Consider the following 14,039-nt stretch of genomic DNA (forward strand, 5'->3'; position numbering starts at 1 on the left):
AGAGTCCGAGCCTGAAGGAGAGGAAGGATGGGAAGGATGGGAAGGAGCTCCTCCACGGCCGGTGCTGCCGCTCAGGACCATCCTGCAGGTTCGTGTCTGTCGGCTTAGGAGCAGGCTCCCCATTTCCCAGGGCTGGGAGAAGACTTCCCAACACCGAGCCCCGTTCCTCCCCCAAAGTGCTTCCTTGAGGAGAATGGCCGAGTCCTAAGGCCAGGGGGTGCACAGTGGCTAATGGAAGGGCCTCTTGGATGGAGGAGCTCTCTGGGGGGGCCTGCACCTCATTAATCACCATGTGCCAGTCAAAAGAAGCCAGCCTCAAAGTCACCCTCTATCCTTGCCTCTCCCTGGTGGCCAATCAGCTGCCCCAACAGGCCCAGGTGCCCCCCCCCCATCTCTGGCTCCGTGGCACTGATCCAGGCCAGGGCCTTATCAGGCCTCTCCAGCAGGACTGCACTCTCCCCCACCTCCAGGTTCCACCTTCTCCAACCCATCCTCTGCCTCTTTCTCAGAGCTCAGTCTGTCAAACACGAAGGCCTGACAAAGACTCAGGCAGCTCTTGGGCGGGAAGCTCAAAAGCTGAGAAGTTTCAAGCAACTCTACAGAACTTGGCCTCCAGCACAGACATCGCTGGGGGGCCAGGAGAGAGGAGGGGCGACACCGGGGGCAAGGCGACCACACCCCCAAAGACTCAACTAGGCAGGGAGCATCTGTGCCCAGAGCTCCCCTTGGTCTCTTCCCAGGAGAAGGCAAGAGGAATTCGCACAGGAGCATCTTGTTCAGGACTGAGAGGAAACAAGGAAAGCAGGACAACCATCCTATCTGAGGGAAAAAAGGAATAACAAAGTCAAGATGTCTGTCACCTATAGGGGAACCTTTCGGCCACAGCGCAGATCACCGTGAGAGTCACCATCCCATCTTTTTCTAAAGACCAAGGCTCCAGACCCCAAACTCAAATTAAACAGCAGTCATCCAACAGTTAGAAAACAGAAAGGGGGGAATCAGTGGAACAGATCCCGCAAGAGGGAATCGGAAACAATGGAACCCAATAAGCCAGTATCCCATAAAGCAGAAAACATAAAGTACTTAGGAAAGAACTCCCAGTCTGATTAAAAATCCCGGGAAAACTGGAGAGCAGTTTGGCAGAAATTAGATCAACCCTTTACACCACCCTCCACAATACTTTCTGAATGATTACATGACCTTAACACCAAAGATCATATGAAAAAAGATTAGAAGAGAAGCAGATGGCAGGGACGAATGTGTGTGTGATACATGTTAACTGTTAACACGTGTATCTTGGATACCAAACCCTTATCAGAAAAATCTGAAAAAGTCATTTTCCCATTTAACTACTTCCCTTCTTATTATAGCTGCATTAATTTTGTCTATGCAGAAGTTTATGTATTCTTAACCAAACAAGGGATAGACGCCTTTACATAGGATAAAAATAGAAAACTTTGGCTTCATGAAACTGAAAAGCTTCTACAAAGCTATTCCCCAATTGACAAGAGCCCAAAAGCCATGGATAGTTCTCAGAAGACGACAACTATGTGAAGGAATACTTCACGTCACTAAAAAGTCTCTAAAGAAAACCGAAACAACGCTGCAGTTTCACATCATAACCAGCAAGCTGCCTAAGATGACAACGATCCACGGTGGTGGGGTTGTGGAATGATAGGCACACAAATACAATGCTGGGAGAGCCACACACTGGGAAGACCATTTTGGAAAGTAACTTGGAATTATGCAAATAAAAGTGAATTAAACATTTCTATCCCTGGACTCGGAGCTTCCATTATGGCCTTATGCTCTGAGGAAGTTCCTGATAAGAACCAAGTCCCCACATATCCCAAAATGTTTATGGCAGCCCTTTCTGTGACAGCCAAGAAGCGGAAATAAGAGTCGAGGTCCCTTACCTGGGAATGGCTAAACTAAGCTTGGTCCATGAATAGAATGCAATATGACTGTGCTCTAATAAGTACGATAAATCTACACAAAGATCTAAATGAGCTGATGCAGAGGGAATTGAGCAGAGCCAAGAATATACTTCACACAATGACTACAACAATGGAAATGCAAGAAAACTCATGCAAAAAAAAAATCAGAAATGAATGTCGTAAACTTATTTTTAAAATTATGGCTTGAAAGAAATATGAAAAGACATTCCCAATTTTGTGCTTTATGGAGGTGGGAGGTCCACAGCTGTTACTTCTAGGCATGTTTTCAGACTTTTTCAATATATATTAATCAGCTGTTATTTTTATTTCCTTTTTCCTCTTCTTTTTCTTTTTTAAAAAACCTTTAAAAATACTCTTGGGTTGACTCTCTGGAAGAGGGAAGAGGGAGGGATACTACGGGGCATTAAAATGAGGTAAAAAATAAAAGATCAATTAAAACTCATTTAAAACAAAAAACAAAGAACAACATAACTAAATTTCTCTGACAGGAAGAAGAGAAATTGGATTGGGGATAGAAGTAGAGAAGAGAATGTACAGAATTACAGAAGAATTTAAATTAACTAGGATTTTTCTTCTCTCCCTACAACTTTTAGAAAAAATCCCAAAGAAACAAATTTTGATCTAAAAGGGTTTCCTTTAAAAAAAAAAAATTTCCAGGGTTAGTCCTAAGCAAACTAGCCCAGGAGAGCCCTAAGCACAACAAACTGGTCACTGCTGGATCCTTCCAGATAATCTGCAAGTACTAAACTTCTCGGTATCGTCCCCAATTTTAGTATATTGCTTCCAGGATTTAGTCAAAAGCCCCAACCTTGGCTGCCCAGAGTCCATTCCTTCTCCCAAAGGTCAACTTAAATTTTAGGACTTCTCACAGAAAGTGCTGTTCCTAAAAACATTTGGTACTATCACCTATCTTGCCACTTGTGCCACGACATCATCATTTGCCCTGCTGAAGCGCTCCCAGAACCCCCCAGGGCCTGGCCATCTGCCCTATAGCCAAACTCTTCCAATTAGATGATAAGGTCTTTGAGAGAAGGGGGGCTCATTTTCCATCTGATTCTTCCCCCCCCCCCCAAAAAAAAAAAAAGATTTTCTGGCTCATTCCCATTAATCCACGTCCCTGAACATTCTGGGAAAGCAGGTTTGACTAGAGCTGGAGGCTTTGGCCAGCTAGGCCTTCCAGGCAGACATTTCTGCCCTGCCCCACAACAAGGAAAGGAAGTGCTCACTTGGTGAGCTAAAGAGGCCTCTTCAGGCTCTTTTTTGTTCCCTTTTGCCAAGGTCCAAGTCACTTCTCTGGACCCCTCACTGTCTCCTTGCCCCTCTGGCAGCAGCCCTCCCATTCCTCTCCATGCAGGCCCGATGGCGTCTTCTGCATTGGGCTAAGATGCACAAAGCCAGGGATGAGAGAAGGATCTAAACAGAGCGGAAGCAGAGCAGCAGAAGGGGGTGGAAAGCCTGGGCCCTTTCTCTGCCGGCTGCCCCCCATGCAGCCATGTCACCTGGAAGAAGACATGCTGCAATGACTTCCAGCGCTCTCTACCCACTGACTACGCTTCCCCTAACAGTCTTACCCAAAGAGTGGCAGGTCCACTTGGACTTTCCAACTCCATTCACTCTCAATGCTCACTGTCCCCCAAGAACCTTCTTTGCTAAACATCTAGAAAAAGAATTTCGGGGAGTGAGTCTCAAGAAGCCGGTCAAGCTTTCCAGCTCAAAGAAGCCTCTAAGCACAGGATTTGGGGCTGGGAGGGAGCGCCGAGATCATCTAGTCTTCCATATCATCTAGTCTTCCATTTATAAACAAGGAAATGGAGGCTTCAGTGGCAGAACTGGAACCCAGATCCTGACCCAAGGCCAGTGCCCATTCACTTATGTCAGGCTTCCTTGCAGGAGCGCAGCCTGATTCCAAGTCATCTCTGGGGGTCAACTGAGACGGGTCAGGCTTCTGTTGGCCTGGAGATTCTTGGATCACAAGGGGGCCGGGGGCTTGATCCAAGCCCGGGCACATCTGACCAGAGACAGATGGCAGAGAGTTACCCAAGTCAGCCGTGGCCCGGCCACGCCACACCAGGAAAAGACACGATTGCACCACGGGCCACGTGCAGTTAGTTTTCCAGGTGTCAGAAGAGATGTCTCCCTGCCCCGTCTGGGCCTAGCTCCATGCAAAGCCGCCCTCTGACCAGCTGCCCCTTCAGGGCAAACTAAAGGGTCACGATGACACAATAACAAGAGCAGGACCCAGGCTGCGGGCCCCTCTCCAAAACAAAACACCCCCAACAATTTCACAAGCAGTTTTTCTCAGCCACCCTCTTTCCTGGCAGCACCAAGGACAGGAGCAGGCACTGGAGTGGCAGGGACATAAAGAGATCTACTGAGGGAGCCCCTGGCACCTGGCTGAGCCTGGGGGATGGGAGGAGTTTTACAAATTGTTACTAGAAACAAAGGCCTCTTTTTGGTGACTCAGTTTCCCCTCTGAAACATTAATGCCCATTTTTGAAAACCTAAGTGGGACAGATTCCAAAGAGACACTGAGAGGGAAGGCTCTATCCTTCCAGGTGAGCCCCGGGGAGCAAATGAAGCAGCAGACACCAAGAATTCTTAACTGTAGGCAGTGATTCACGTGCCATTCCTGGGCTCCATGAAACAGGCAGGAAAAAAGCCGGTGAGCCTCCCTCTCACTCCAAGGCAGGTCATGGGAACCCTGATTCATACACAGTCTTGATTCCACTAAGCAGATCACACACGTACCTGTGCACACACCTGCACACCCATTTGTACACACACCTGCACACCCATTTGTACACACACCTGTACATGTACCTGCACACCCATTTCCACATATATCTGTGCACACACCTGTGCACGCACCTAAACATGTACCTGCACACACACCTGCACATGTACCTGCACACCCATTTGTACACACACCTGCACACCCATTTGTACACACACCTACACATGTACCTGCACACACACCTGTACATACCTGCACACCCATTTGCACATATATCTGTGCACACACCTGTGCACACATCTACACATATACCTGCACACACACACGTGTACAAGTACCTGTGCACCCATTTGCACACAACCTGTGCACATACCTGTGCACACACCTGCGCACACACCTGCACAAATGGGCACACAAGCACATGCCCACAGCTCTCACTTCTCTCCTTTCTTTAGAGCGGGCCTTCTTAAACTTTTTCCCCTTGTGATCTCCTTTTTACACGACCCCGAGTATCCGGGTACATAAAATAGGTCCACAAATCAAACACTTCCTGATAAGAAGCGTCCTTGTGCAACCCCCGCCTCAGCCACAAGGCCCCACGTGGTGTCACAAATCACAGTTTAAGGCTCTGGGCGGAGAGCGCCGCGACAGGGTTGGGTATCAGAGCCAAGCCATATACCCCTTGTTTCCTCATTTGCAGAAAGGGCCTTCGGGGCCCAGCTCCAGCTCCCAATCGCCCATAAAGCTACCAGAACTGACTCAGTTGAGCAGGAGGCTCACAGAGGGGGGGAGGGGGCTTTTGTTTCTCTCAGCCTCAGTTTCATCACCTGTAGAATGAAGATGCTCCAGTGTGACATGCATCATGCCATAATGGAAAGAAAGCGGGTCTTGGAGTCCTGAAGCTGGGGGTGGGTTCGAGTCTTTCTTCTTTTTCCCCCCCTGAAATTGGGGTTAAGTGACTCGGCCAGGGTCACACAGCCAGGAAATGTTAAAGGCCACATTTGAACTCGGGTTCTCCTGACTCCAGAGCTCCATCCACTGCCCCACCCAGCTGCCTCGGGTCTTTCTTCTGAGTTTAGGGGGTTGAGGGGACCCTGAGGGACAAGTCACCACCTCTCTCCCTGAGCCACTGCCTAAGAGCCAGAACTTCTGGGAGGCCCAGGCAGGGCTATCACGTGGCGTTCTAGACACAGTCAGCCAAGGTAAACGTCCCCTTGGCTATCTACCTCTCACGTCAGCCCTGGCCACGAAGCCCCTGGGCTCCAGGCACTTCCGGGCGCTCTCCCTCTCCCACCGAGCCCTTGGCCCCTCCCTGGTTACGTGCATCGTTCTCTGGCCTCGTGGCCCTAATGATGCTAGATGTCGTCTTGGGAGGGAAGGGACCCGTTACCGGCTCTAACCCGATCGAACTTCAGCGGAATGAAAAGGCAAGCGGCACAAGGATGGTGAGCCGTCCTCAACCAAGCAGGAGTGGGGGGGGGGGGCGCGCAGAGAAGTGGGAGGGGCCTGGGCAGTGATGTCAGGCCCAGGAGAAGAGGATCCCTGCAGACACTTACAGACTCTGGGAGCCACAGGCCCCACACGTCAAACTCTGGGTTTATTTGTGGAACATTTCCCAATGGAGGCCATTGTTTTTTCACCTCTGGCAGCTGACAAGCACCCGCCGTGCCCTATCACCTGCAGGAACAAGCGGGGACAAGGGAACGGTCACGAGCCCCACGACTGCTGCAAAGTGGGACAGTCCGGGCCCCAGTTTCTTCTTTTTTTAAATAGCATTATAGAAATAATGATGGCGAGTTCCCCGGGGGCAGAAGGAAGGGTTGGTAAAGAGACAGAGACACAGAGAGACAAACACATAAAGAGACAGAGACACAGAGAGGAGAAGAGAGTTAGAGGCAGAGACACAGAAAAAGGAGGAAGGAGGGAGGGAGGGAGGGAGGGAAAGAGAGAGGGGAGGGAGGGAGAGAGAGAGAGAGAGACAGAGAGAGACAGAGACAGAGACAGAGAGAGAGACAGAGACAGAAACAAAAGAGAGAAGAAAAAGAGGCAGAGAGAAGAGAGATAAAGACAGAGAAACATAGAGACAGAGGCAGAGAGACAGACAGACAGACAGAGACAGAGAGAGAGGCAGACAGAAACAGAAACAGAAAAGAGGAAAAAAAAAGGCAGAGAGAAGAGAGACAGAGAGACAAACATATAAAGAGACAGAGACACAGAGAAAGGAAGGCGGGAGAGGGAGAGACACTGTGGCTTAGGGTGCTAAGGCCCCGGCCTTAGCTGTCTGTCTGAAGTGACTCATGCAGGATGACCCAGCCAGGGTCAGGCCTGGCCTCCGTCACGGCTCCCTGCCGCTGATGGAGAGGGGATGACCCGTGTCCCTTTTGATGATGTCACCAGGAAATGTCCACACTAAAATGCGTTTAGAAGAACACTGACCTGAGGAAGAACAAGGTTGTCATGACAAAAAAAGGGGGGGGAAACAAAGTTGACCCTAGTCACACAGGGAGGGCATCGAGGGGCCCGACTCTCCCCAAAGCTTCCTGGGGCGGCCCCCGGCCGACACCCCATCCAGCTCTCTCTCCATCGTGCTCTTCCCGACTCTGGCCCATGCACCCGGCCAAGGCCTGCCCTCTCTCTGCTCAAAGGCCATCAAGCTTCTAATCACCTCTAAGAGGGATCGGCCGGAATAAAGGTCAAAGCCTACGAACAGGCAGTTTGGGGGAGAGTCACAGGAAAAAGCTCTGAATCACCACTGATCAGAGCTACGGAATTAAACTCTGGGGCAGCCCCCCCCCCCATCAGATTGGCTAAAAGGACAGAGCAGGAAAAGGCCGGAGGGAGTGTGGAAACTTGTGTTCCTCGTGCCCTTCTGGGGTGGGTCAGGAGCCGGCCCAGCCAATGTGGGGAACCTCTAGAACAATGGCCACAGGGAGCTCGGTCCCACCTACGGACACACACACTCCCTCCCCCTAGAGATCAGAGAAAGAGAAAAAGGACTCCGAGGAGCCCAAACATTTGGGGCGGCTCTTTTTGGGGTGGCGGAGAGCTGGTCCTTGTGAGGAAGCTGTCAAACGGGCACGCTGGGATAATTGTGGGCTGGGACTGTGTTGCACGAAAGTCCGGGTTCAGAAAAACCGGGGGAGAAGTCGTGGGCTGTCGCGAAGCGACGTGGGCTGAGCCGGAGCGGTCTCGCCCAGGACGGCGGTGCCGTAATGACCAGAGGAGTGCTCCGGGGGGACGGGCGGTCCTCCACGGGGGAGCTCTGAGCACAGAGAAGCCCATCGCTTTCCTTTCTCTCTGCAACGTGGCTACTAGGGAAATGTCCTGCATGACTCCATGTATAATCAATAGATTGCTCCCCTTTCCAATGGAAGGAGGAAGAAAATTCAGAACTCAAACAATACTTTAAGTGAATGTTCAAAATCATTTTTTAAAAAGATCATGGAGCCCAAACCCCGTCCTGGCATTCAAGGCCTCAGTCACTTGGCAGAGACCCCTCTCCTGGAGTTCTCCCCGGCTGCCCCTCTGAGGTAAGGCTGCTGCCCAGAACCAGAGGGAGCTCCTCCTGACAAATGCCCTGTGCTGGGGCAGCAGCAAACCTCTGGTCCCCGGGACGTCGCCACTGAGCTTGATGCCAATTGTCCATCTGCGTCCTTGCCTTGGCATCCATCCCCTAGACCCTCTGAGGAGCTGTGCCCTGGGGCAGGCTCTGGGGGTCCCTGCAGGGAGCTCAGGGCCTACATGTGGGAGGCTTTAATAAATATCTGCTGAATGAAAAAGCTAGCCTGCTGCCAGCTGGTGCCCAGCCAAATGCCCTGTCCCTCAGAGTCAGTGGTGGGCCAGGAACTAGAGGCCCCTTTCCAGTCCAAAGGGCACCCGCGTGGCATGGGGGAGAACATGCTTCTGGAAGTCAGAAGAGGCAGTGACATACAATGGAAATAGCACTGTTGTTACTAGTTTTGTAGTAGTAATGACCTTTCTGAGCCTCAGCTTCCTCATCTGTAAAATAGGTTCAAATCCTCTGACCTCGGACGCCCAAAGAATCCTGGGTGTTTGGGTAAAGGAAACAGACCTTGGGGTCTGGGTGCCCGTTTTTCTGAACCGTTATCTGAAGGGAGAAAAGGGGGGATTCTGATTCCTCCGCCGAATCCTGCAAACACCTGGAGCAGGAGGAGCGGAGATCTGGGTGGGGAGGACTGAGCTGCCTCATCAGCCGTGCCTCTGGGCCGAGACGTCCCTCTCTGATGCTACTAAAGGCCATGACTGTTCTCATTCAGACCTGGAGCACGGAGTGAACCACTCTCTGCTGGAGCCAGGGAGGCAAGCCCAGCCTCAGAGCTCACATTCTGTCCCGGCAGAAGCACACTCTGATAAAGCAAAATACAGGGAAACGAAGCTTGGGGAGCACCGCTGGCTCGCCCGTGGCTCCCTCTGGCCTCCAGGGTCGCCTCTGGAAGCTACGGCCGGGCCTTGGGAGCCCCCCCTTCCTTCCCTTCCAGCCTCCTGGCCGGGCCCTCACTGGGAGCATCTTCAGTGGCTGGAAGCCTCCCCTTCCCATCTCACTAAAACCCCATCTTTGCAGGAATCCTTTCCCAGCCTCCCTTCAGGCAGTAGCTGCTGCTCCTCCTGCTCCTCCTGCTCCTCCTCCTCCCCCCCCCCCCCAGATTTATCTCATCTCCAGCCAGGTGCACATATCGCTGTTTGCTTGTCAGCTCTAAGCTCCTGGGGGCCTCCCTCTTGTGCTGAAAGGACCCAGCCCCCATGGGGGGAGAAGCTTGAGAAGAGGGCAGGCAGGTGGCCAAGGCCTCTGGGTACCTGGCAGAAGACTCTATTTGCTCTTGGAGATATTAGGAAACCGGAGAGTTTTCCTGGGAAGGTGATGGGGTCCACAGGACAATAGAGAGATTGGGAAGGACGGACTGGCTCCCCAGCAGCCACGGTCCGGGTGTGCCCTGGGGGAGGGCGTGGGGGAGGGGAGAGAAACGTCACAGGGGAAATGGGAGCCCTTGGCTCCAGACAGGAGGTGGAGGGCGAGAGTGTGCAGAGATCTGGGAGACTGGAAAGATGGTGGTGACAGGAGAATCAGAGAGAGGTGAGGGCTTGAGTACCAAACCAGAAATCCCGTTTTGCCATGAAGCGTTGGGTCCAGCGGCAGGTGGAGGTCGGCAGAGAGCTCGGCTGGGGATCACCAGCCCGGGCCAGACGGGGTGCGGCTGAAGAGATCCCCAGCGCTGGAGGGAGCACGAGGGGGAGGGGAGGCCGGAGAGCCGATGGGGTCGTTCAGGAGGTGGAGGTCAGGGCCCCCTTGGGGGGGGGGAGCACGAGGGGGAGGGGAGGCCGGAGAGCCGATGGGGTCGTTCAGGAGGTGGAGGTCAGGGCCCCCTTGGGGGGGGGGGAGCACGAGGGGGAGGGGAGGCCGGAGAGCCGATGGGGTCGTTCAGGAGGTGGAGGTCAGGGCCCCCTTGGGGGGAGGGAGCACGAGGGGGAGGGGAGGCCGGAGAGCCGATGGGGTCGTTCAGGAGGTGGAGGTCAGGGCCCCCTTGGGAGGGGGAGCTTCAGCTCTGAGCCTCGAGCACCCAGCCCAGGACTCTGTCATCCACCCTGAAGGGCCAGGAGGCCCCATGGGAGCCTGGGGGCCCAGGAGGCAGGTGAGGGACCACCAGGGCGACGGGATGCAGGGCCTTCCCCTGGAATGGCTGGGCCCAAACCCGCGGAACCGCTCCATGCCTCAGACTCCCCATCTGCAAAATGGGCGTTTAGCCGTTGTGTCCCAGCAGCCCAGGCCTCTCCTGCTGCCTCCCTGGCGCCCCTTCGGCTCCAATGGGGAGCTGCTTGTTGGGGCTGAGGAGGCCTCAGCGGGGCACACAGTAGGGGCCTCATAATTGCTCCCTCCTTCCAAGTCATTCCTGGGGTCTTATTCCTTCCCTGGCTGGGCTCCCCCTCCCGGCCCGGCCTCCTGCCAGGGCCTAAGCTGCTGGGCCTGACCCCGATGCCCCGGAGCCCCGGAAAGTGACGAAGGTCCAAGGTCACGCTGCTGGGTGCAGTCGGTATGCTGCAGGCGCACAATTACTGCACTTTCCGCCCTCAAACTGAGAGCTCCTGGGGGAGGGGCCGTGCTGATTCTGCCCTCTCTATGCACACCGCGGGGCCGAGCCGCGCCTGGCACACAGCAGCCGTCTAAGAGAGGTACCCAGAAGGGGAGCGGGCAGGAGCGGGGAAGGCGAGGAGACACATTCATTAGGCGCCTTGGAGAGCAGAAGCCCAAGTTCCCCCCTGACAGCTCCGGGCTTGGCGGCGAAGGGGCGGAGCCTCGTTTTGGCTGCGGGAGGATGGGGGGCACCCGGCAGAACACGGGAATGGGGGGGCGAGGGTGCCTCGGGCCCTTCATTTTACAGATGAGCAAACTAAGGCTCCAAGAAGTTAGGAAACGGATCGTCCGGGGTCACAGAAAAGGGGGCTTAGGGCTTCTCTCCGGGACTGTTTCCCCACCTGTACAAAGGGGGCGGGGGGATTCCGAGTGCCCTCCGGGTGCACTGCACTCTTTAGACAGAATGACAAACTTGAGAGGGTCGCGTCGGAGGACGAGGTGGCGCGGGGGGGGGGGGGGGGGGGGAGTGGGGGGAAAAAGCCGGAGTCACGTGACGCATGCGTGGGGGGGCGCGCCCCTGCCCCTGCCCCCGCCCGCCCCTTAGAGCCCCGCCGGGCCCGCGCCTCCATGCGCGCGTTACATAAACGTCCGCGCGCGTTCCCCTGGCGGGGGCGGGGAGGAAAGAGAAGGAACGAAGAGGGGGAGGAGGAAGCTCAGGGCGCGGGACTCACCGCAGCCTCAGACCCAGACTCCGCCGCCTCCGCCGCTGCTGCCCCTCAGCTACTGCCACTGCCTCCACCGCCGCCTCCACTGACAGTTGCGCTGAGGCCCCGCGCAACCGAACTTGCTTCGGCTGCTGCCCCGCCCAGCCGATGTCCATTGGGCGCCGCTGCCCGGCCCCTCTTTCCATTGGCCACCTCTTTCCGTCACTCACCACTCCCTAGGCCAGCCCCTCCCTGCGCCCGCCTGTCAGTCACTTTTAAGCCTTGGCGCCGCGTGCTCGCCCCGCCCTCGCGTCCCAAGCAGGCCCAGCCAATGGCCAGCGCGGCTCCTAGGACCCGCCTCCTCTCGGTGCCCGCCCCTTTCCTCTGGCCCGGGGCTCCCACGTGGGCTGCCGAGCCCCCGGTCTTCGCCGGCCCGGGCGCCGCTATAGGCGGAAGAGGCTGGACTGAGCTTCGCAGTGATTGGCTGATGGAGGGGGTGGGACCCTCAGGTTCATTCATCTGAGCCGCACGTGTCATTTAAAACCGCAACCATAACAGGGCCCAACTGGGCGGGGACAGCGGAAAGCCCCGGGCGGCTCGAGGGAGAGGCCGAAAGGAGGAGTGGGCCGGGGCGGGGCCGGCTGCGCCGCTAGGGGAGCCGAACGTCGGAGCGGGGGGCGGGGCCTTCATCTCGCTTTACTGGTGGGGAAACTGAGGCGCAGGGCAAGGGCAGGAATCGCGCGGGCGGCGCAGCTGTTTCCGCCCCCTCCCGGTGCCGGCGCTGGCGGGACAAGCGAGGAGAGCTGGGTTCGAATCCTCTGGGGAAATGAAACTCCGGAGCTGCCTTCCAGCGACTCCCAGGCCCCTCCCTGATTCTTCCCGAGGAAAGGGCCCTCGCAGGCGCGGCGCACACCGGCCTTCCCCCCGCCCCCTTCCCGCCTCGGACCCCCCCGGGAGGCTGTCGTGGCCCGCCTCCTCCCTACCCCCCCCCCCCCCCCCCCCCCCCGCCAGCCGAATCTTGCTAGACCGCGCTTCAAACCCGGCCTCCGACTTCCGGGTGGGCAAAGCTGTGCCAGCCTGTGCCCGGGCGCCGGGGCGGAGAGCTCGGCCCGCAAGCTCCAGCAGGACGCTCGTCTGTGGGGCTGGAGTAGAGGGGAATGAGGCTCCTCACAGCGACCCTGGAAGAGGCTGCCTCGGGGCACCAGCAGCGGCCTCCACGTTCCCCAAGTCCTCTCCGCCTCAGTCACCTCCAGCCCCCTCACGCCCAACCCTGGGGAAGGGTCCGAATGCACTTCCGGCTGCGGATGTGGATTGTACTGTCCCCCGATCTACTGGGGGGATCTGTCCCCGCCCCTCCCCCCATCTTCCTCCCTCCCTCTCTCACCTGGGAACAAAAGGGCCTCTGGCCTTTTTCCAGGCACTTCCAGAGCTTTCCCTGAGATTGTCCCAACGTGCAAAGTCTCCTCTGACATTTCCCAGTTTTCCTACCCTGTTTCTTCCTCTCCCTTCTCCATAGAACCCAGAGGAGGCCCCGCCCCCGCCCCCCCAAATGCTCTTCCTGGGGGGGCTGAGCCCGAATTCTGTCAGACACCAATGTCCCAGACCCCCCCCTCCCCCCAGCGCTTATGGGAACACTCAGTCGCGGTTCCTTCAGGGCTTCTCCTGGCAAACAGCTCGGACCCGGCTCCCAGCCCCGGAGGGGGGCGGCCAGTGCCCCACACAAGAAGGCGCTTCCTGCAAGGCCTGGCAGCCCTTTCGCTAGAAACCTCTGGAAAGCCATGAGGAAAAGGCAGGCAGGAGGAAGGGAGAACAGAGGCTCCTGTGAGCTCCAGGGCGGCCGGAGGGGGGGTCTCCTGCTGACTCAGGGGTCTCCGGCTGACTTGGGGGTCTCCCTGTGACGTGGGGGTCTCCAGCTGACTTGGGGGTCTCCTGCTGACTCGGGGGTCTCCGGCTGACTTGGGGGTCTCCCTGTGACGTGGGGGTCTCCAGCTGACTTGGGGGTCTCCTGCTGACTCGGGGGTCTCCGGCTGACTTGGGGGGTCTCCCTGTGACGTGGGGGGTCTTCTGCTGACTCGGGGGTCTCCCGCTGATTCGGGGGTCTCCGGCTGACTCGGGGGTCTCCGGCTGACTTGGGGGGTCTTCCATGATGTGGGGGGTTTCTGGCTGGCTTAGGGGGTCATCAGACTGTGAGGGACTCCTGAGCTCACCGTTGCTGGGGAAGGGAGCAATGGCACTTGGGGCGCCTGAGGCCGCTTCCCTCCCTTCCCACTCTCCCTGCCCCTCTAGAGAGCCCCAGTCAGCCTGGGCGGGAAGGGGCTGCCCCCATGGACTCCCCCACCACAGTCCCCGGATCTGGCCTTGTCAGGTGCTTCTCCCCCAGCCCTGGTTTTGTCCAGGGAGGGGCTGACACTGGGGCCCACTCCATTAAGGACCTTTGGGGGGGTGGCTTACTCATTTTACAGAGGAGGAGCCGGGATCCACCCAGACTCCCTCAGTGTCACCAGGGAGCCCGGAGCCGGGCCCTTTGCCAAACGTCACAAATCCCGGAGGCCCCT

The 14,039-nt window shown here is 56.5% G+C and overlaps 1 protein-coding gene across 1 annotated transcript in view; it reads right to left on the reverse strand.

Annotated features, from left to right (window-relative positions):
• Positions 1 to 11,630, reverse strand: part of PC (pyruvate carboxylase) — a 74,913-nt gene extending 63,283 nt beyond the window's left edge. Inside the window, exon 1 of the mRNA XM_074272659.1 lies at positions 11,512 to 11,630. The gene's annotated coding sequence lies outside the window, so the exon portion shown is untranslated. The remainder of the gene's footprint in view (positions 1 to 11,511) is intronic.
• Between the last annotated feature and the right edge of the window lie 2,409 nt (positions 11,631 to 14,039).

The sequence above is a fragment of the Sminthopsis crassicaudata genome, chromosome 6 (assembly GCF_048593235.1).
Source record: "Sminthopsis crassicaudata isolate SCR6 chromosome 6, ASM4859323v1, whole genome shotgun sequence".
Taxonomy (NCBI): domain Eukaryota; kingdom Metazoa; phylum Chordata; class Mammalia; order Dasyuromorphia; family Dasyuridae; genus Sminthopsis; species Sminthopsis crassicaudata.